The sequence below is a fragment of the Amblyomma americanum genome, chromosome 1, assembly GCF_052857255.1.
Source record: "Amblyomma americanum isolate KBUSLIRL-KWMA chromosome 1, ASM5285725v1, whole genome shotgun sequence".
NCBI lineage: Eukaryota > Metazoa > Arthropoda > Arachnida > Ixodida > Ixodidae > Amblyomma > Amblyomma americanum.
This window is the reverse complement of record NC_135497.1, coordinates 335,878,135-335,902,280: the sequence shown is the minus strand read 5'-3', so window position 1 is coordinate 335,902,280 and position 24,146 is coordinate 335,878,135. Positions and strand designations below refer to the sequence as shown.

The 24,146-nt window shown below is 47.6% G+C and overlaps 1 long non-coding RNA gene across 1 annotated transcript; it reads left to right on the top strand.

The window, feature by feature from the left end:
* The first annotated feature begins 10,684 nt into the window (after nucleotides 1-10,684).
* On the top strand, nucleotides 10,685-18,988 carry LOC144115523 (uncharacterized). The gene is made up of 3 exons (XR_013311419.1): nucleotides 10,685-10,933; nucleotides 12,662-12,771; nucleotides 13,506-18,988. It is a non-coding gene; the product is annotated as an uncharacterized LOC144115523 (long non-coding RNA).
* Nucleotides 18,989-24,146: the final 5,158 nt, after the last annotated feature.

Below are 24,146 nucleotides of genomic sequence, written 5' to 3'. Positions count from 1 at the left end.
GTAGGCGGGTCCCAGACAGTGCACGCGTAATCCAGAACCGACCTGACATAAGTCTTGAATAAAATGTCATGACATGACAGTGGAAAAGTGCTTGCATTTCAGTGAAGAAATCCCAAGTTTCTGCACGCTTTAGCAGAGATATAATCGACGTGACGGCGCCAGCTCAAATCAGGAGTAAAATAAACGCCTAGATATTTAAATTCAAATACCTGTTCTAACATTGTGTTCCTAACAACATATGAATACACATCAGGGTTTTTCTTTCTTGTAAACTTCCTATGGACAGTCTTGGACAAATTCAAATTCATATTCCATTTAACGCACCACTCTGAGATTCTGTTCAAATCTTCTTGGAACATTTCCACATCTCGTTCACTAGTGACAGCACTATAAAGAACGCAGCCATCCGCAAATAACCGCATTTGAGATACTATTCTGTCACCAATGTCATTCACGTAGAGCAGGAACAATAGTGGTCCCAACACGGAGCCCTGGGGAACACCAGACACAACCTGCACTCTTTGAGACTCGGCGCCATTCATAACCACAAACTGCTGCCGTAAACATAGGTAATCTTTTACCCATGATATCACTTGAGGGCTAATATTGTAAAAAGACATTTTTTGAATTAGTAAAGAATGCGTCACGGTATCAAAGGCCTTTTTAAAGTCCAAAAACATGCAGTCCGCGCTAAGTCGCCTGTCCAGTGCCTCAGCCAGATCGTGCGCAAATTCAGTCAGCTGCGTAGTACACGATAGGCCCCTTCGAAAACCATGCTGACGAGGATTAAACAATGAATGTGCGTCCATATGTGCTGCTATACTGGTGAACAAAATATGTTCGAGTGTCTCACACGCAACTGAAGTTAGAGATACCGGTCTATAATTTGATACAGTGTTGCGAGGGCCAGATTTGTAGATTGGCACAACACTTGCAATTTTCCAGTCATCTGGAAGGCAGGATTCTTCAAGCGATTTTTCAAAAATTATCTTTAAGTAGGGTGCAACCGACTCAGCACACAGTTTGTAGAATTTGTTTGGCAAGTCATCAGGACAGCCAGCCTTAGCAATCTTCAGATTCTGCAGCAGAGACGGTATGCCGTTGATGCTGATCACAACATCATCCATAACACTCGCCACTGGCTGGAAACTCGGGGTATTCATATCAGCATGTTCGATTTCAGAGCTGAAAACAGAGCTGAAATATTTATTAAAGAACTCAGCTTTTTGTGCATCATCATCAACAAAGGTGTCACCAGAAACAAGAGGTGGTATAGTTACAGAGTCTTTTCCATTTCTCTTTACATGTTTCCAAAATTCCTTTGGATTTTCTTTTAATTTCGTCTCCATTGAAATGCCAAACGAATTCTTTGCAGCTGCCACAGCAACTTTCATTCTTCCGGCAATTTCAGGCAGCTTGAACCAATTCTCACGCGTCGGATTTCCTTTAAATTTAACGTAAACACGTTGCCTTTTGCGCATAATACTGCGTAGCTCCTGAGTAAACCATGGTTTACTTTTACTCCTCCTTTTCGTTAATATCCATGCCGGAACAAAGCACTGCCTCAGTTCAAACATCTTATCCTTAAATCTAGACCATAGTTCAACCACTCCAGAGTTATCGGCATGCGTTTCAAAGATCGTTCGGTACTTATTCAACTCTTCATTTATCTCCCTTACGTTTGCTTTTTCATAGTTATATACTCGCCTATGTGCTGTACCAGCGCTCCTTACATGTTCAACTTTCATTTCACAAGGCACAGCACTGTGATCACTTATTCCTGGTAGCACCTGAGTGGAATTGACGAATTCAGGTTGATTTGTGAACAACAAATCTAGGATGTGATCCCCACGTGTTGGTTCCAGAACCGTTTGACGCAATGCATAAAGTTCAACCAGGTTGATCAGTTCTTGGCAGGAGCGACTCGTAAAGGACTGGAAGTGAGGTTGATGAGTCCAGTTAATGCTAGGCAGATTGAAATCACCTCCGATCACCATAAAATCTGTTTGAATTGCGTCAACTGTCCCCGCCAGCTGCGCAAACACATCAACTGATGAATCAGGCGCGCGGTAGAACGAACACACAGTTATAACTTTGTTGTTATTAAGCACCAGTTTACACCATAAAGCTTCACATTCATCGGCAACATTTATTTGGTGAGAAGAAATTGTAGCATCCACAAGAATAAATACACCTCCTCCATGCAAGTGTCTGTCATTTCTATAACATTTAAAGCGATCTGGGAATACTTCATCATCTGCAATTTTATTTGCTAACCATGATTCAGGGCCGAGAATAACGGACGGCTTCACCATATCAACTAGAGCTGCAAATTCATCAACCTTGTTTTTAATGCTACGACAGTTAATTACAAGAAAGGAAATAAGCGTTGCATTACGCCGACACCGTCACTCAACCGGTACTACCTCCTTTGTAGCACTGGCCTTATCACCTACTATCGGTACGACCTCATTTTTATTATCATCAAACAAATACTTCTCGCCGTTTATAATAAGAGTGTCATACCTGAGGCTGATCTTGTCGCCACTTTGTTCTCGTGATTTTGCGAACTGCCATAGAAACTTTCTCTTTCTACGTACTTCCTCAGAAAAGTCCTCTGAAATACTGACATCACTTCCTTTTAATTTATAAGCCCTCTTTAAAACCTTCTGCTTGTCAGCGTATGAGGCGAGAATCGCTTTTAAAGGACGGTTGCTACCAGACTTGAATCTGCCTGACCTGTGAGCAATTTCTAGTTTTACGGATTGAACGCCTAATTTCGAATTACACACATCAGTTACGCATTCTACTGAGTCCTCATTTGACTCGTTTGGTTTTGTATCCTCGACACCAAAGAAAAGCAAATTGCAACGCCTTCTCTGGTTCTCCAGATGCTCAACCTTTGCCATTACTGAACTCAACATCCGCTGCTGATCTTCAAATCGTTTTTTCCATTCACCAACTGCACAGTTAATTTCATCAAGGCTCGCTATTCTTGACTCTATCGATGCAATACGGCTACCGAGATCATGCATGGCTCTCTTACTTTCAACTTGGGTCAGTTCTATTGCACTCAACTTGGCCTTGATCGTATCTTGGCCATCTAGGAGCATCTGCAGAGTTTCTGCGGTAGGCGGACCTGGGTTAGGCTCAACATCACCACATAGAAGTAGCAGCAACAGATAAAAGGAAATACGACGCAATAACCGAAAACGACGAAGCGAGTAACCTTTCGGTTGCGAGTGAGTTCTGAGACAAGCAAATAACACATGGGGTGGAACCGGCAAAACGAAATGCGCGCGAAAACAGTGCAAGTTTGTGTTACTAACTTGCAAAAGCAACAGGAAAAACGTGAGCGGCAGTGCTTCAGCCATGCGGGTTCCACGCCCCCCTGGTTGGCTGCCAGATCCCGGTATTTGTAGGCTGTCGATAAGGCAATCACTGCACCAGTGTTCATAGACCGGTACGGCACATCTGCCGAAGTCAGCGGCGACGCACGTCGAATCTTCCCCATGGCAGCAGCAGACGATGTTGCGTTAATTGATCCGTCGGCGCATATCCCAGACGAAAAGGGTGAAATCGTAGGAGATGAACACGAAACGGCGCAACCGCAACATTCCTTCAAAGCGGAGACGCCATGTGTCTGCAAAAGCAACAGGAAAAACGTGAGCGGTAGTGCTTCAGCCATGCCAGTGTAGCCTCCAAGGATCACAGGGGCGCATACATCCGCCGTCTCAAAACGAAGCAGGCAAAAGCGACGAAAGACACTACGTACCATGGTGGGCTACCACAACAAATGAAAGTTCCTTCCCGCGCCTACCGCAGTTTCGATAAGCGCCTTCGCCGAATGCTACTTGATTATGACCAAGGCCGGACCCGGGAGCTCCGAACCCGACCGTGGCGGCTGCGTTTCGATGGAGGCGAAATGCTAAGGCGCCCGTGTGCTGTGCGTTGTCAGTGCATGTTAAAGGTCCCTAATAATAATAATAATTGGTTTTTAGGGAAAGCAAATGGCGCAGTATCTGCCTCATATATCGTTGGACACCTGAACCGCGCCGTAAGGGAAGGGATACATGAGGGAGTGAAAGAAGAAAGGGAGAGGTGCCGTAGTGGAGGGCTCCGGAATAATTTCGACCACCTGGGGATCTTTAACGTGCACTAACATCGCACAGCACACGGGCGCCTTAGCGTTTTTCCTCCATAAAAACGCAGCCGCCGCGGTCGGGTTCGAACCCGGGAACTCCGGAACAATCTTTGGACGTTCCATGTGCTTCCGGAGTATAGACGCATTTTTTTTACGGTCTAATCGTGTAAACGTTATCTGAATTTCTGAGATTCTCGCTTAATTTCTTTACATATTTTATTGACGCCGAATTTTTCTTCAGTTTGTTGCTGATATTTACTGGAGCGCTGATTTTCGAAGAAATAAAGGATTTGTCCTGAACCAAGTCTCTCTTAATGTGAAGGGCAAGCCGCCGCGGTGGCACAGTTGTTTATTGAGCTCGGCTGCCGACCCGAAAAACAACGGTTCGGTCCCGGCCTTGGCGATCGAGTTCTAGATGACCGTGTACCGTGCGATGTCAGAGCACGTTAAAGAGGCCGAGTGGTCGAAATTTCCTGAGCCCTTTACTACGGCGTCCCTCATAGCCTGAGTCGCTTCGGGACGTTAAACTCCCACAAAATAAACTCATAAGCCGAACAGAATATCAAGCGGATGTGTTTAATGCGCTCGTGTTCTCTCGAGTCCCTGCTTTTGCGCTATGGATCCTCGTGTGAATTACCTACTAGCCTGAACAATCTCCCTTCTAGTGCTGGAGGTCTGCAACTATTAACAAAGGTTGCTGGGCGGGATTGCTAAGGTTGCATGAGGTCACCAAAGCACAAGAAGGCATTGAACACGGATGAGAGAAGAATACACATGCGAACTACGAAACACCTTGTACGCGTGCTCTGCTAGTCTCTAATGAGTCCGACGTCCTTTTGCGCTTCGTACACTGCACTACCAACAATCGTGCTGCCTAAACTGCAAGACGAAAAGCCTTTTAAAATATCGAGAGCTATTAGCGCTATTTTGGCGATAATTTTGCGCGGCAGCATTTTAAAGAATACAAGCAAGAAAATTAAAGGGGCAACTGCCATCTCGACTTCTAACATGACCTGGGGCCGAATTACGGAGCGCTCTCAATATATCTCTCAGTTCTGAGAGCGTGACATAAAAAAACGGCGGTGGCTTAGCTTGGTTAAGCCTGGTGATTGCGAAGCAGGGCCAGCCTTGGTGAGAGATTTCTCCTGTCTTTTCTTCGAACGCTCTCGTCTCTGTTGGGGTGTTTCTTCTGCACGCTGTTTTCTTCGCTTTTCGTTTTCCTTCTCACGAAACGCACGTTCCTTCTCGAGCCGCTGTTCCGGGGTTTCTTGGACACGCCTCTGCCGTTTAGTCGCGTTCTGAACTAGTAGAAGGAGACTCACTGTCGGGCAAACTCATAATTGCTTCCTTTGCTTCTGCTGTTTCCACAGAGGAGGTTCCACGTTGTCGCCGAGCTGCATACTGGGCACGCCGCTTAGAAAGTCGTTCTTCTTCCGTCTCCGTAGCTCGCTGATGCTTCCTCTTTGCATTCTGCCGAGCTGCCTTGTTCGTAGGCACCATCGTAACATCTGGCTGTATGACTGCCTTGGCGAGAGGAGCGGAGCTGTTTTATACTGCTGGTGTGACGTCACTCTGACCGTAGCGCCCCTGGTGAGAGGAGCGGGAGTTAGGCCGCCGTTGGTGGCTACCGCCTCGCCTCGCGACGGCGTTAGATGGGGCCCCGTTTTTACACAGCTGGTGTGACGTCACACCGACCGTAGCGCCCCTGGTGAGAGGAGCGGGAGTTAGGCCACCGTTGGTGGCTACCGCCTCGCCTCGCGACGGCGTGAGATGGGGCCCCGTTTTTACACGGCTGGTGTGACGTCACTCTAGGTCACGTGGTGTGACGTCACGCAGCGAGGTCACGCTAAAGGTCAATGGTGCCTACCACCGCCTCGCCACGGAACGGGCTGAAGTGCGACCTAAAGTAGTATTGCTTCGCAATAATAAAAGCAGCCAGGCCATATCCGGAGTACCCGGATTCGATCCCGGCTGCGTTTCGATGGAGGCGAACGCTTAGGCGCGCCCGTATGGACCTCCTGCATGTTTGTAAACAAACGAGGTGGCGCTGCAGTCGCTAGCGAGCTCGTGGTAGGCAAAAAGGTCGGGGAGTGGCGTCGCGGATAGGTGTTGAGCGCGAGTTTTCAAGGCTTGTAGGAGGCCCCGCCGCGGTGGCTCAGTGGTTAGGGCGCTCGACTACTGATCCGGAGTTCCCGGGTTCGAACCCGACCGCGGCGGCTGCGTTTTTGTGGAGGAAAAACGCTAAGACGCCCGTGTGCTGTGCGATGTCAGTGCACGTTAAAGATCCCCAGGTGGTCGAAATTATTCCGGAGCCCTCCACTACGGACCTATTTGTTCCTCTCTTCTTTCACTCCCTCCTTTATCCCTTCCCTTACGGCGCGGTTCAGGTGTCCAACGATATATGAGACAGATACTGCGCCATTTCCTTTCCACCAAAAACCAATTATTATTATTAAGGCTTGTAGGCGCGTTTCCAGTTTCTGCGAATCATAGCAATGGTCGATGCTTCCAACTTAGTAATTTTTCGAAGTACACGAGCTCGCGTTGTCCACGTGCGGCCTATAAAGAGAAATAGTTTGCCACTGTGTATTGTATATATGGTTAGTAGTAAACATGTAGAAAGCGTTCCTGCCGTTTATTTATGCGCTAGGCATTGAATAAAACAAGTTTTGACACTCTGCACTAGCCGGAATGATTTTACTTCGGGACAGTAGTGAGGGGAAGTGCTGGCGTTGTTTCGTCGGAGCAGACATGCGCTCATCGTCTGCTGACATACGTACGTGTAGCGCTGCGCGAGAAGTGGGGACAGCGTCGTGTCCCGGATCTCCTGTCTCGCTTAGCGCTGTTTTTAGCCGCATGACCACGCACCAGCCAGGCCGACTTGTCCTCTTGTTAAGCTGGTCGATTTGGTGAAAATTTTTTATTTCTAGAATTATTTTCTTTTCTAGCCCTGAAGTCTAGTTTCGTGACGAAAAATTATAGCAAAATATTGAGTACAAACTTATAAATTACGCCTTTTAGAAGTGTGGTCGTCGAAAATTGTGAGGTAATTTCTTTGATTTCAGTGCCGCATTTCTTTGACCAAAGCGAAAGCGAAGATGCCATAAACGAGGGAATAATATTTTTCAGGCTCGTTTTCTGACCTCTCACATTTTCTGCGACTGGATCACTCACCTTCGTAATTCGCATGAAAATCAAATGATTCCATTTGTCGCAAACTATTCCTGAGACGTTGAGGAGCGTAATAAATCTCGATTTTTTTTCCCTACACGTGCAGTATTGTGTTAGTTATTTTTTGTAAGAAACGTTTTCATATATGCATGCATAAGTACTGATCATATAGAAAAAGAAATAATCGCGTCATCATACAGAACAGGGCTTTATGTACATGCTGGCATAAAAAAAAACTGCACACTATCTACTCAATTAATTGAGACCTTGGGGGGACTTGACGACGGTGATAATTATAATTACACAGAACTGCACCAGGTATAGCTATAAATAAAAGGAATGACTGAAACTAGCGTAGGAATTTCATATTTGCACCAAGTTTAGTTACATATCGCATGCATGAATAACGAAAACACTTTTCATGCCGCGTCCCCTCTCAATCTCGCCACGTGTCTGTTAGTAGCACGCCTGCGGCTGCTTCTTTCCAAACAAGCTTCGCGATCATGTATTATTTCATGAAACATGACACATGCATGATGCAATGAAAAAGCATATGGCGTTTAGCACATGCTAAGGTACGCTATTCTAAGCACGACACCAACGCGACCGCGCAAGATTGACACAACTTACCAGACTTCTTTCTACTCGAATGAAATAATTACGTCGTCATATCAAGAAACAGTTTCAAGTAAATATTAAATGTCACAAAACGCGCCATTAAAACATGGTGTGCTATTAACAAAACACGCATTCCTTGGGGGCGAGTGAACCTGTCGGCGCCCCGTGCACTCCGGCTCAAGGTGATAAGTACATGTGCAGCTACATGTCTTTTTTTTCCTTGAGCAATTATCAGCCTACTATCCTGAAGTTCAGGTGAATGAACGCAGTAACTTGCATCCTATTAAGTGCATTGAGCGGCAGTGCCTATCGACTCCCAGACTTCGCGCTTTACTACCGTGGCCCAATGTCTGTTAGCCAGTTTCCGAATGCGGCATTTATGCGCGAGAAACCTACCGAGGCTAATTTAATATTTTTTATGCTACTACGCGGATCCAGCAGTGACGCAGCTGGTCAATATATGCTGCTTCTGCAGTGCACAGGCTTGAAGCAGCCGCCGGTAACTGCGGAAGCTGCGGTAGGCACAGGCAAGCGGAACCTGTTTTGCCTACCATGCGATCCTCTAAAATGAAGTAATCACGCGCACAACCTGGACACATTACTTATTGTGTAAATAGTTTGTACATATTACTTCTCCCCTTGTCCTCTCTCTATTCCTGTCCCCTCACCTCTTTCATTTCATTTCTCCATTCTGCCTGCTGTCCTTTATTTCCGCTGCCCCAGCTCAGGTGCTTCAGTATCGATGGCAGATGCCGGGGCTAGCAAAAATCTTTTCCTTCCTTTTTCCTATTATTTTTAATAAAACCACTACCACCACCTACCATGCGAAAGTCGCTGCTAACATCAGCGCCACCGCATCTTCGGGACGTCGCGGGGTGAAGGAGGTCCATACTGTGCGATGTCAGTGCATGTCAAAGATCCCCAGGTAATCGAAATTATTCCGGAGCCCTCCACTACGGCACCGCTTTCTTCCTTTCTTCTCTTAGTACCTCCTTTATCCCATCCCTTCCGGCGCGGTTTGAGGCTTCCGCCGATAAGTGAGACAGATACTGCGCCATTTCGTTTCCCCCAAAACCAATTTCCAGTTTTCTGGGGCCATATTACGTACCGCAAGTTTGTGAGCGTGAAGTCAAAATTGCCAAACAGTGTTTGACAGCACTTTTGACGGATCATGAAATCAGCCAGACACGAGCAAGGCTCCGCCAATGAAGCATTTATTTGTACAAGGGGCCATGTGCTAACGTTTTGTTGTGAAGCTGTCGCAAATAAAATTAGCAATGCTTTGTTTTCTCAAAAAACCGTTTCGAACTCAAAATTCTTAATCAAAACAAGAAGCGTTTTCAGTTTTGAAATTCGCTCTTTCAAGAACATTTGTTGCGGCGAAGGTGCGCTGAGAGCTGCGTGAACAAGTCAGCATAAAAAAAAACAAACGCAATGAATTAAAAAATAACGTTCTATTTTGCTAATAAAGTGTGTTGCAAACTTAAAAAACAGGAAGGAAAATGAGAGGCGCTCTCAGTTGTGGAATTAAATTTTCTATAGGCACCCTGCAGATGTAACTCCGGCGCCGACGCGGGCGCCTCTAGCGGCGGCCCGAGCGTCCCTTGGGGGCCGCAGCGAGCAAGCGCGCCGACCGAGTAGCATCGCTGTTTCCTTAATTCCTAATTAATGACATGCTGAATAAAGAATATAAATTACTCAAACCTCTCGGGAAAGTTAAGTCGTTTGAAAATCATTCTGCCTCCGCTTTCTTGTAATTGATAACAGTGAAAGCTTTCTCCTTTTCTGGGCCATCCAAAAAGTTCTAGTTCCTTTTCAGAGCATTCGGAAGCCGCTGGGGCGACTTCGTCGTTGGGTAGTGCCTCTGCGCGAAGCATGTCAGTCAACGGACATTTGATGTCCGCGAAAAACCTTATCACATGGCCGACATCAATGTTTTTCGCACGCACTGAAAAGTAAAATAAGATTACATTAATGTACATTCGCAAATATCATCAAGGGATCTTGCTTTCGGAACGAGTGGGGTGATTGCATTTGAGAGCGTGACCAAAACAAGTTACCGTTTTCCTTTCTCGGCCCATGAACTTTGGACAGTTTCGGGTAAGTTTTGCGCAATGACGGAAGGCCCCAGGCTCGCGGTTGGCTCGTGCAGGAGCTACATTTGTACTGTTGAATGTAGAGAGCAACGGCCGCCGTGTGCTTACATTTTCCCACCACGCCAGCGCGGCAGTCACAGCTAGCTCTGCGGATTCCTCGGCTTCCGTCGATCTGAAGCACCAGTACAGCGATAAAAAATTGTAAGTCGGCATCTGGAATCTCACATTTGTTTAGAGCACTTGTACAGTGCTTTCGAAGAAACTAAACTTACCTCAAGCGTCACGCGTTTTGTCGCTGCGTTTATTCTTGTCTGCGGTATGCATTTTCCCACGATTTCGGAGCCAGCAGCAAGCACAGCTTCACTGACGTCATAGACGTGGCCCGCTTGCAGTAGTAGTTGACCCTTTTTTAGGTTTGCACCACGAAAAAAAGCGTCAACGTCTTGAAGTTCAAGGAAATCCGTCGATAAAACAAGGGGCACGCCGTTTACCGCCATACCGCTGCACCGCGTGAGGCGCGTCGTCTGCTGCAGCTATCCCCCGGCGAACGCAAAAGCGGCTACGCGGTGGCGCTTCACGACAACCGAAGGTGGTGGCGCCTGGCGGATGCAGGGTGCCTATAGGGTAGGTTTTGTTGCCATGAGGGCGCGCTGGTAGTGGTAAAGCGAGAGCATGGCGACTTGCTTGAAAACAGCTGATTCGGCGGCAAGTTCCTGCTTTTTTTCGTGTCGTCTAAAATAAAGGCATTGTGCCGATGTCTTAGGCGCAGAAAAAATGTGATTGAATACAGTGAAGGCCGTAGGTGCACAGAAATAAGCTCGCAAAATGGAGGAAAGAAGGTTTCCTTCCTCCGTGGCTCGCAAGGAGCTCTTGGCACGAAAGTCGATGAAGACCACTTCTTGAGGTAAGTTTGCTGTCGGTGGTCGCTCACTATCGATGACAGAACTGAACGAATACGGCTGTGGGAAAGAACGAGGGCGAGGAAAACGGTCAGGTGCACAGTTTAAACCATTTCGCTCGTCCTTGCTTTTTCGTAGCTCTACTGCAAGTTGTTTTAATGCAGCGCACGCATATGCAAGTGAATGAACACTATTGTAGATTCCCCAATATATATTCCAGGCCAAAGAATAAATTTCCTTGGCCGATAGCAAGAAATCGCCCTGGGAATAGGGGTGAAATACGGTTATCATTTGAAATGGCGACACCACCAAAGAGGCCACGTATGTCCGTCGCCCAAAAGCGGGTGCTCATCGAATTGCTCGAAGAGCACCCGCCCTTGGCACGGGCTGCGTCAGAGCTCTCGCCTGAGTACGCGGCGGCTCGCAAGCGGGAGCTTTGGGGGTAAACTGCCGCCGCCTTAAATACAGAAGGCCTGTCATTCAACTCGGCTGAACATTGGCGCCATTCGTGGCATGTATACAGGAGGCCACAAGACTTAACACGAATGATGGAAACCGTGTCTTCGACAGGCGCCACTGCCGCCAAGCGATAGTCATCGGTGCGAGATAATGCTGTGTGCACGTTCACGGTGGCTAGCGATAGTTGGTGCGCTGCTTCGTTTTGCTCTTTCGCCTGTGCCCGATCGCCGCGTAGACAGCACAATCATAGGCACACACGCGTTAAGGGGGCGTTTGTCTGTGTTTTGCTCGCCGATGCTTGCTCGCACACACAGGCAGCGCCTTGCAGTTTCATTATCGCGGGAACCCGAAATAACGCGCTAAGCTGCCGCAGCGCGCGCGCCTTGCGAGTTTGGTGCGAGAACCGGTGATCCAACAAAATTAATGTTTTGAGCAGTTTAGTGCCCTAACAAGTTCACCCATATATGCCATAATTTCATGCAGCGCACCACACTGCTCATAATATTTATTTTTTTTAGACTGCATCCTTTGGACCAAACTCGCAAGGCGCACAAACTTAGGCAGCCTAGCTCGCAATGTCGGGTGCCTGCGATAAGAAAACTGCAATGCAGAGCGCGCGAGGGCACAGGCGATCGGGCCCAAGAGAAAAAGCAAAGTCAGCCGCACACCAGCTATCGTAAGCCGCCATAAACATACTGAGAGTATTATCTCACAGCCAGTGACTCTCTCTCTATATATATATATATATTATTTTTAGGTACTGGTCAGGGGATGGGGGAGGAAAATAGGGATTAGCTCTGCCCAGTAACTGCCTCCGTCGAAGGGGTCACCGCAACTGGGCTTTGCTCGTGGCGTTGGCAGCAGTCCAGCAGTAGTGGCTTGCTCGCGGAGAGCGGAGTTGGCGCTGCTGCAAGCTGGCCAGGGTAAGCCTGTCAAAATTGTTCTGTGGAGGTCCGCGTGAACGGTCCTGTCGCAGTGGCGCCGGTGGCGGCAGACTGCCGGCTCTGGGTGACCAAGCCATTCAGCCGATCGGGCCAGTGAGCGTCGCGGGATCTTATTTTGAGCAGGTAGCTGTCCCCTCCCCCGCCAACAGCAGGTATGACCACTGTCGTTAGTCAACTGCTGTGATGTTGCAGACAGTTGCAAAGTTTGCAGCTTGGTGGGGATGAAGGATTCTTGACCGAACCTCAGGGCCATGTGCTGTAAGCAATGCAACCCTATGATGTACTTCGAGACATTCATGTTTGAACATGAGTCACTGTGCCTTCTTGCAGGAGCACCACAGCGCACCTCACCCCCCCAGCACACCTTTCTTTCCGTCAGAGTTTCAGTGGGCAGCGAGCCGGGGACGAACAGCCTGCAGAGGGAGGCCAGACTGCAGCTGGTAGGTGAACTGCATTTCAAACCATTTTATGTGTATGCTTTATAGCTTGTGTACACTGCCGATGACGTCATCTGCATTTTTGCTAATTTTGGAAGATGTTGTAGTGCGTAAACTGGAGATTGCAAATACAGCCTCAGCTTCTTTGCCTTTCTTTTCTGGTAGTTCATTTTTGCCTTCAGCCACAGTACCGACTAAACACATTTTAGTCATACACATTTCACACTTTACTAAAACTGTTTACTATGCAGTTGTGTTTGTGTAATGATTTCATGTAGACGACGCCAGTGAAATGTCCTGGCTGGAGGAGACGGGGGAGACATCTGCTGAACTGCTGGTGGAGGAGCATAACAGCATCGGCAGCGTGCTGACAAAGCCAGTCAGTTCACCTGCCAGTATGCAGGCTGCACATTGCCCTCTTTTCAAGGTGCTTCTGATAAATACCATATGCAGGAGCACCATACAGTCACAGTTGTTTTACAATGTCCACAATAGTTTCCTTCAGATCCGGCATATTGACACGTTGTGCATGCTTTTTCCCTCTCATAGCAGGAGCCGTGACATGGCTCACGTGCATATTGAGTTCACTGAAACAATGCTGCATTTGTCATATCACTGAGTGCAACTGCTTTTATGTGCTGCTGCTCCCTTCAGACGTTGCAGCAAACAGCTTGCTTATTGCACATCGTGCTGTGTCGTATGACAAGTGTACATTCAGTCTGTTTCCCCTCCGACAGGCACCCGCCAGCAGCAGCCCACGGCACCACCCGCATCGGCAGTTCCAGGCCGTCCATTGCGGTGGAGGAAGTAGCAGGACGAGGAGGTGGACAAGCTGCTTAGGGAGACAAGGCGCACAGCAGACCTCGCTAAGGCACGCAACAGGCAGGATGCCAAATTTTTAGGCATGCCTCCTGGAGGTATGGGCTGACAGGATGCACCACATTTTGTGCAACAGAAGCTGCTGCATGCAACGTGATGTTGCTACGTTCACCGTTCCGAACCTGTGCTTAACCTCACTGTGACCGCCTTTTGTAGGATATGGCGCAGTATATTTCAGCAGGTGATCTATATATAACATGGAAGTGAAATGAGCCTTGAATGTGTCAGGAGCTAAAATTTGCTATTGAACTTTCTTGTATGTGGAGCACCTCAACGAGGCTGCTGCAGACAGAAGGCAGCTAAGGGCCCTGTCACACTAGCCCGACACGCCGCCGACGCCGACCTGACAAAGACACCAAAGATCGGCCAACCCGGTCGGCAGACCTTGTTTGTGGCAGACCAAGCTGTCACACTAGGCCGACAACGACGCCAACGCGTCCGACTACCAGATGTCTTCGTAGTGTGACATGCTTTAACGCCCGCGACGCCGACAAAACCAGTCTGCCAACCGCATCGTCGCGAGATCGGTTGCCGAGCAAAAACATTCACCAGACACGAACACGATTCCGCTATAGAACTGTTTCTTTACGTTCATAACAAGCACTGGGATAGATGAATGTCCGAAAAGGTATCATTACTGAGGATCGTCGGCCAATGCCAAGGTGCTGGTTGAAGTGATAACTACGATACAAGCAAATTTCATCCTATAACCGCCTGGTGCTGCTGCTGCTTCGTGCAGCTCGCCTGACGCCTTCTAGATCCGCTGCTGAAGCCGTCCTGGAAATTGAGCATAACTTTATTTTATTATGGGACAAGTTGGCAGTAATGGGGTGACTAGGGAAGTTCCTTTATTACTGCGCTGGCTAGTTCCAAAGCGCCCTGAGCTGCGGGATTGATGCGAAACCAGCTAGGCTTAGCAGCGAGTACGGCAGCCGGGAAGCAGCGCAGTTCATCGCCCTGGCGCTCCCGCAGGCGGCGTCGTTGCCGAAAGCGCGGCTGTTGCGCAGGCATGCTGTCGTTGCTCGACTATAGCAGGCGGCCTTTCTGATAGCATGCCTTTTTTGCCTTTTTTGGTGCAAACGTGAAGTAAACTGAGCCTGCTCACCGGCAGGCCAGCCTGTACCCCATCTGCTGCCGTAATAAAAATCAGATTAAGATTGGTTTTGACGTAAGCAATAAACGATGACACAGAGAAATGTGACAAATGTATCATTTCTGATTATCGTTGATCAACGCTGAGTTGCTGGTAAAAGCAACAACTTTGATACGAGCAAAATTTCTCGCCAGAATCGCCTCGCAAGCTACCGCTGGCCCGCCATTGCGGTCCGGCTCGCCTGTCGACCGCAGCGGTCCGCTAACTCCGCAGCCAAAGGTGTCGCGGAAATTGACCATAATTTTAGTTTATGGTGCGATTATACTGTTAACAGCAAAGCGATATTAAGAGATGATATAGCGCAGGCTACTCGCGAAGCGGCGGCCGCTGCGCCAGGCAGCAGCGCAGTACGTCGCCTGGCGGGGCTGCGGGCGGTGCCGTTGCCGAAAGCTCGCTACTAGCGCAAGCATGCTTTGTCGCTACTCGTGTATAGCAGGCGGTCTGTCTGATGATAGGGCTATTTTGTCTTTTCTGGTGCGAACTTCGACACCAAGCCAAGCAGTAATCAGACTGCTGCGGGTGGCAAAGCATATGCTTTGAGCTCGAGTGCTTGAGTCGAGCGGCGCAGCGATGCTTGCTGCTTCGTGTGTCCCTGCTTGCAGTGCGGCTGCAGTTCGCAAGCAGCGACCGGTGTAGCGCGCCGGCCGAGTTTTCGCACATGAATCGCCTGCTTTATTTCTGTCGCGAGTGTCACACTGCAGAGTGCTTATCAGCACCTCTGAAGGCAACAAATCCTCTGTTCTCCTTGGTGTCGTGGGTATAGCAGTAGCTTTGCATTCCAAAGGTTCCCAGTTCGAATCCGCGTTGCCGAGAATTTTCTTTTTTCTTTTTATTATTTTAGCCTTCAATAATCTCTCCCGTACTGTTTATCCTCGAGCGACTGGATTTATTTTTCGAGCCACGCCTTTCTGACCCATCAATAAGTGCCGCTCAATACTGGGGTGCACTCAGCCTAGGTTCATAATCACGATTGCTAATGAGTTTGTTTTACTATGGTGGGATTTATTTAAAAGAGTTAAAAATGAAGCGTCCCAGCCCATGAATTTTGCATAGCAGGAAATGACAAAAGAAGAGTGAGAACGAGAAAGGGCCAAGTCGGCAGGAGGTCTCGCATGCTGTCTCGCTAGTGTGACATGGGAGTTGCCGCACCATTGGCCAACTGCCGTCTTGTATGAGACCTGGCGCCGACGCCGACAGTCGGCCGACTGTTTTAGTCGTCGCAGTGTGATATAGGGCCAGACATCACGCCAACATGGTTTTCGCAGACCAAATCGGCCGACTGTTGCCCTAGTGTGACAGGCCCATAACAGCCACTATGTCAGACCCCAGCAACAACACTGCGGGACGCGAGAAGGAAATCGGTGCGCCTGCACGAGCAGCTTGTACTGGCCATCTCCTTCATGGTGGTGCTGCTGCAAAACCAGCTACAGCCGCCATCAACATAAGTTTTTTTTATTATTGTTTTTCATTCTTGTTTTCTGGCACACTTTTTTTTTGCAGCCTTCTGCAAGACGTAGGAGGTGTGGTTTTTTTCTTACGGTGCCTTTTTACCTTCTGCAAGACGCAGAAGGTCTGTAATAATTTCTAGTCGAACTGTGTGTATTTTTGAAATGGTGCCTTTTTACCTTCTGCAAGATAGAGAAGGTGTGTGATACTCTCTAGTCAGTGTGTGACGCAGAAGGCATATGATGTTCTCTAGTCAAGTTGTTTTTGCATATTTGTAATGGTGCCTTTTTAAATTTTGCAAGATGGAGATGTCTGACATCTAGTAAGTCTGTATCTGCTTTTTTCTGATGTTATTGTTTTACTTCTGCAAGATGCTGTAGTATTAATGGCCTAACTATGGAGCTGCTGCCGTGGGACTTTTCATGCAGTATTGCCTGCATTGTAACAAGCTGCATGGTTTGTTCGGCTCGGCATGACTGTGCTCCATGTTCTGCTGTTCAGTGAAAACCTCTACAAGCATACCACCTAACTGATGTAACTGTGATGTTTACATGTCTCTATATATGTATGAGGATTTTTTCCTAGTGCTGCATTCATTGCGAGCACTGCGACTTGCATTGAGTGCCGTACACTTAGGGATGCACCATTTTCATTGAAACTGCTGCACTGTTCGTCATTTGCAGTGATAATGGCCATTTGTAATGTAATAGTAATACCTTTATATTCCATCAGTGATAGGGGAGGTAGGAAGAAAAAACTGGGCTCTTGGCTTGGCGAGGCTCCCCCCCTCCAGCAATAATAAAAAAGTGAGAAAGAGGCATCAGCAAAAGTGTAGCATGTGCAGAAAATAAAGGCGCACTCGACGACACATTATAATCATGGATTGTCGCTCGAGATTCGCAAACAAAATTGAGGACATTTGCACGAAACATTCGCAGAAATTTGGTTCTTCAAAAAAAGTGAGGTCACCATTTATGCAAGAAAAAAAAAAGACAAGCGAACATAAAAGGACCTATTTTGGGCCCACTATCCCCAAAACAGTTAGACAACGTGAAAGTTCAAAGCTTTGAACACATGTCGAACTTTTGCACTCTGAAAATAAGGAAATGCAACAATACAAATGCCACTTTTTAGATTACAAAACACAGGTTTTACATGAAGAGAAATGAATGATGAATCACAATCACAGAAAATAAATCGAACAAAAACATTTCCTACTGGAACTTATCTAGAAAATATCAGGAAAGAGGTTCAGCCCTCTTTAAAGCTAATCTGATATCAGGTTTCATTGCTTGCTGGAGTTGAAGGCCATGTTTAATTTGTAAATTCAACAAGTGAGGAAGGTGATCTCGTAATTTGTGCAAAATAACTCTTTATTCCATATATGTGGGTTATGGGCAGGATAATGCATAACTTTTCTCTGTAAGGAAGCTAGTTCGTTCAGAAACTACATTCTTTTAATTTCGTTTTTGTAGGCTGAAGCTAAATGGTAAGCGTACATATCATATATGGCCATTATGTTATGTTTCTGAAAGAGCGGAAAAGATGGATGGTCATCAGGAGCGCTGGAAATATTTCTTAGCATTTCTTTCTGCAGTCCATATGTTTTATGCATGTTACTTAGGGTTGTCGTTCCCCTGGCAAAGTGACAATATTTTATGTGCGAGTAGAACAATGGGTGGTGTAACTGAGTTTTAACCTTGGTAGGGAAGATATGTTTGTTTATATTAGTCAGGCTAACGAGTCATGACAACTTCTGTAAAATATGATCCACTTGGGCATCCCATGACATCTGTTCCGTGCAGACGACACCAAGTATTTTAAATGAGCTTACAATTTCCATGAATTATTATGGCAGATATCTTTATCGATGAATATGTTTCTATTTTTTGGACGAAAGGGAACGGCTTTTGTTTTATTAGCGTTTACGTTGAACTTGTTTCATTTAGACCATTCTTCAATACTTATGAGTGCTCTGTTTGCCTGGTTAATTACATGATTGGGCAAAGTAACAGAAAATAGTAATGTCGTGTCTTCTGCATAAATAACACAATTTTGGCTACATCATCTATATCAACGCTTTGGTATATGTTAAAGGTTTTGTAGTCATTTAAAATCTTTTATGTAGTGCTTACTGAGCATTGCACTACTTGTGTACTAGGTTTGTGCACTTGCTGCAAAATTGGGCTTATTGCCTGCACAAGCTGTGCAGAAGCTGTAATAATTACCAGTTGAGCTTGTAGTCTTGCAATCTGCTTTTATCATGTCAGCATAACAATTTGTGTTGCCCTTGACAAGACATGTGGAATTATTGTCAATGTTATGGCATGCTGTATGTTTTGCTAATGCGTGTGCTCATGTGACCACCTGTGTGAAATGGTGCAGTATGCACTAAATAAATGTTCGGTGGTACTTTCTGACTTCATCAAACATTGCCCTCCTTGCTTCAACAATACACTCTTTATTCACGTGCTTTGTCATGCAAACAGCGAGCACAGGTGGCTCTCCAAACAGCACAGGCAGGCTTCAAGATGACGGCAGTAGAGGGGCAGCTGGGTCCACACGGGCAATGGCACTGGAGGGCGCATGAAGATGCGTTTGGCTTGCTGGAGGAGTTGTTTCGGCTTGAATTTCAAGTGGAGACCGAGACGGAAGTGGCTGCGCGGGGAACTCTATGATGATATGGCAGCTGGTGTGCACGCTTGCTTCTTCGCCACTGCAGGCTTCCAGACACACAGCGCGAAGAAGAAAAAAAAAAAAAACTGCCACTTCCCTAGCTGCAGCCAAAACAACCACGACATACACACAAGCATTGGCTGGACACTGCCTTGCCTGCAAAGGCTTGGCCGGCGAGTTCATTGCCTATGTTATCGCCCGTGCAACTGTACCAGTCGCTGCTGGAGACAGTTCCTCCGCAGCTGGCTCACATGTACACGCACGGCTTTCCCCCGGAAGTATAGGTGAGGCGGGCCATTGTCTTCAGGGGCAGGGGGCATCCTCGTTGTCCGCTGAAGTAGGGGCCTCCAAGGAGAGGTTGTGCAGCGCTGCACATGCTGCCATGATGACAGCCGCTCGCTCCGGCTTGTAGCGTCTGAAAACCTTTGCACGACTCAGATGTTTAGGCAAACACCGTTGAAAGGACACCTTTGGAAGCTCATGTTGATGTAAACCATTCACTGGTATTTCCAACACGCCTCAAGTGCCGTACAAAGGCCTTCTGGCTTGGTTTGAGCCTGGGTACTATGCATTTCAACAATGCTTTATGTGCCTTGTGTTTCTGCTGCATTCAGTAACAACACAGGCGCAACTCGCACAAGACGTATGTATCGTACCACAATGCGTATTCCTAAGTGCAACGAGCACGCACCATTTTTGTAGCTTCGGTGCGTGCAGACCACTGTAGCTCGATATATGTCACCGAGACAGGGCTTTCTTACTGCTTACCCCGAAGAAACTCTCCGTCCTCCAACATGCACCCGCCGTGGTGGTTCAGTGGTTGAGGTGCTCGTCTGCTGAGCCGGTGTGCCCGAGTTCGAACCCGACCACGGCGACCGCGTTTGGATGGAAGCGAAACGCAAAAGGCGGCTGTGTGCTGTGCGATGTCAGTGCTTCTTAAAGATCCCCAGGTGGTCGGATTCGTTCTGGACACCTCCACTAGGCAACTTTTCCTTCTTTTCTTCTTTCACTCCCTCCTCTGTCCCTCCTTTACAGAGTGGTTAGGGTGCCCGCTGAGATAGGTGAGGAAGTTACTGCATCATTTCCTTTCCTCAAAAATCAATTTTCATTTTCCTCCAACATGTATCTCACCACCTCAAATCGGAGCCACAAGTAGCGCCAGGCGAATGCGTCGTGGCACGAGCCTGGGCAGCGGGTCTGCGGCCAGGATTCGAAGGTTGGAGTCGCAGACTTGAAAGAAAACAGATACCACACAGGTTTAGGCACGAACTTCCGCTGTACTTGACACGACCACCGTGCAGTGTCCCTGTCCAGGCGACACTCGCCTCGAAGCAACTCGACCGGCAAACCAAAAGCGTCTTCGCGGACTCTTCTCGATACTCGCGCCGCCGCAGCACGCTGCTACGTTTGTCGCCATTTTCCCTCGCAAAGATTGTGGGCGTACTGTAGGGGCTACGTTTTTTGCTTGCAAGTTTGAGTCACATTCAGCCCGCCTAATTAAGTGCGCAACGTCATCACTGCAGCAGTGTTCACTACGTGAATAGAAGCCGCCAGTGACGCAAAAATTCTGATGTCCGCCGGCCAAGGCCGACCAATAGGAGCGGGGCATTGTGAGCCTTTTAGTATTGAGAGCGGTACGTAATACGGCCCCAGAATTTCTTTTGAGAGGTAACTTTGCTGTGCTGTAATCTAATCAATTTAGAAGCGTACCTAGGGTGCATGAATCCCGCGTTTCCACTGTGCCGTACTTCTTCATCAAAATATCAGGAAATGAAGATTGGTTTGTTTGCAAAAACCCACATAACGAGACGAGCGTTGGCATTGTATGTACTTGACTATTCACCGCTGCCAATCGCTCCGTCTCACGACCATACAGTTTTATTTTTCCAGCAATCAGAGCTTCGCTCAAGCACGAATCTACATGGAAGAAGTTGGAAGCAGTATGCAATGATAGACAGTGTAATACAATGTCACAATCCAAGCTTTTCGTCCTTTTCTCTTACGCTTCAAAAGCTGATTGCGTTAAACTCGGCGCATCAGTAGCGCGCAGCTGAACTCGGCAAAACATCGCCACCTTCGCATTAGCAAGCGCAGTGCGTGACTCCTATAGTTCATATAAATCAAGCGCCTCTCTGTGGGCGACACCGTTTCACAGTTTTTTGCTTCGTTTTGGGGGTATTTTTTCACCGGTACGGGTGTTGTGGAAAGAGAGCGCCAAGTGTGAAGACGCCATCAGTCGAATCGACCTTGTGACATTGTTACTGAAAAGGACGGGTTGCCACTGTTTGAAGTGAATAGCGTTTTTGCGTAGCCTGTGGGATCCACGCCCAAGCTTCGGTGTCGACGTGCGCATTTTACATGCGAAATCGACCGGGAATGGCGACACCTGTACTTCGTTTTATGGTCTTTTCTAGCTTATAAAACATCCATTTTAGTGGAGAGGGATCTCCTTTCGCTTAATGCGCGGTACTCCATCTATACAGGTCAACTTCTATTTGTTCTCAATGTCCTTTTAAGCTATGGATTACCTAGCTTGGTTGGTTCTTGGGTTTTTTAGTTAGATGAATGCATCTGCTTGTCCTGATGCTACTTTCGAATGCAGCCTTAGTCCACGACTCCATGAGATACGGGAATTAACTTAGCGTTTCAGCATACTTGCACCGTTGTCCTTGGCATGGAGTGCATTGATACACTCATTTCAGCCACCACAAGGTATCAGTCCGGCATTCTGGAAAGCAATTAAAAAATGTTCTGGTCGCCACAACTGTGCATTGCTTGTATTTTTTATTGTTATCGAAAAGCCACACCTGCAGTTACTGAAAGCAGAAAGACCCATTGAGCCAATCATAGCCGCTTAGCACTGTAATGCAGCTAGCTCTCGCTGGAGAATGACCTTAGCTTGTAAACTGAGCTCGACTATTGTTTTTTTTTAATGAAATGAGTGACAGGAAATTTTGGCACTCATAAGAGCACCTCGACTGCCTAAGGACCGAAAGTACCGGAATTTCTGCGATGGCCACGTTTTTAATTGTGTGCCAAGACATGAACTCCTCTTGTGCTGCACACAACCATGTGCTGCACTGAACCAAGCGCAGTTGCTGTGCCTTCAGGAACCGTGCCGGACTTTCGATTTTCGTGCGCATAGCAAGAGCAAAGTTAGCTTTACAGCAAAGCAAGCGTACCTTCGCAGAGCCGCCGCGCTTAAGCAGACGACGCAGCGGAGGCCCCACCTAAACGTTGCCGCCTACAGCTGTCAGTGCGCTTGCGCGCTAGTTCCCCAGGTGCCCGCGAGAGGCGCTCCACGGAGCGCTGGCCACGCAGAGCGGTGTTCAAGGTAGAAGTGGACGACCGTGTACGTATTTTCCCTAAAATATAATTTTAGTGCTTAGCAGCCTATGCACTCACCGTATATGATACACCATAAGTACAAAAAAACAATTTTTTCTTACTGGGCCGTGGGTGTTGCAATGCGCAAGGAAAAAAGCCTATGCTTTGCGCTGTGGTTCGATGGCGCGCTTACTGAAGGCAGGAATAGTAAATAAATATACGTAAATGAAATATAAATAGTAAATGAAATTAGCCGAGCGCCATAACCACGCAGCCACCGCGGCGGCTAAATCACTCCGAAGGAAATTCTCGCTGATGTTCTGAGCGATATTCAGCTCCTGTATGTCTTAATTATTACAATGTCCGTGATAAAGACTGAGATTTGTGCATGCAGGTCGGTATTTGTTTATCTCGCGTTCATGACCGCGAGGGCGTGATAGCGGTGGCGGGGTTTGCAAGGGGAAAGGTTTGCAAGAAGTCTATGGGGCAAATTTTGTTCGATGCAATATGCATTGGTATTGGGCATGCCAGTACTATCTGCAGTGAATCCACACTCGAGGCATTTCGAAGCGAAAGCTTCACTACGCTGTGTAAAGCCGATTTCGCCGTGCGTTGGCGGTTGACCTTCTAGCGAGCCAGAGGTCAAGTGTGGATATAGGCCTTGCCATATGTGGTCCACCATGGTGTCGCACCAGTTGACCTTCGAATTTCGAGCGACTGTTCGTCGTACAGCATTCTGGTTGGTGTGATAGCATTGTTTGCATATATCTAACATGTTTTAGTAAAGTTGAAAGCTATAGCTGGCGACAGGGGTTCGGACCAATGACGTATGCATCTTCAGTTGCATGCTTTCTGAGACTTGCGACCGGGGTTCGGACCGACGACATATGCGCATCAAGCAGTTGAGGTGCTCACCGAGATGTCTAGATCTGGGAGCTACTGTGTCCTTTCCTTTCCTCAAAATACATGCTTTCGCATTCCTCCACATAAGCAGACTTAAGTGCCCTAAGATTTTTTTTTTTTTTTTTTTTGATAGACCCGGTGTCGCACTGCCGACGCGATTACAACCACTGGAATATATAGCAGAGAGCGTGAACCGGCTTCATTTCAGTTTGTGCACCGACGACGCTTCCCACCATATACAGGGCGTCCCAGCTAACGTTAGCCAGGGTTTAAAAATATGCCGCGGCACTATAGACGACGCGACCCATTGCATGTTACTGGCTATTGTATGGAGCAACGCACACTGTTTTTGTATTGGCCCTAACTGCACAATTAGTCAAGATTAATTAAACTCCGCAAGCAATCAAAATAGGCGGAAAAGTCCAATGAGAAAGTTGTAGAACGGTCCACGGAACGTCGAACTGAACAGTGTCTAACTTTCCATCTATTACGGATCGGCTTTTTTTCGCTCTCTGCAGACACCCGCGAAATACAAAAAAAAAATACCACGTGACATGCCCGCTTGCGCGCCACGGCTGCAGTGCTCTCAAACGTTGCGCCCAACAAACGAACAGCTCATTTAGCCGGGCGTGCTGCTGTTTAAAAAGTAACAGGGCTGCGACGCGTGCTCTGCCTGTGCGATTACGGGGGCGCAAGCGATAAGGACTGCGTCTTCTTGTCGCTATCATCAAGTGCTGCGAGCGAAGCGTACCGCTGGCGTAACTCGCACAGCCAGCTGCTGCATCGCTGCCCTTTCAAAGGGCAACACACGGGGCTAAAAGATCTGTTAGTTCCTATCCGGAACGTTTGAGAGCGCTTCAATCGCGGTGCGCAAGCCGGCATGTCATGTGGTATTTTTTTTGCATTTCGCGGGCATTTGCAGCCAGCGGAAAAAAAGCTGATACGTAGTAGATGGAGAGTTAAATGTGTTCAAACGGAAGTTTTGCGGACCGCT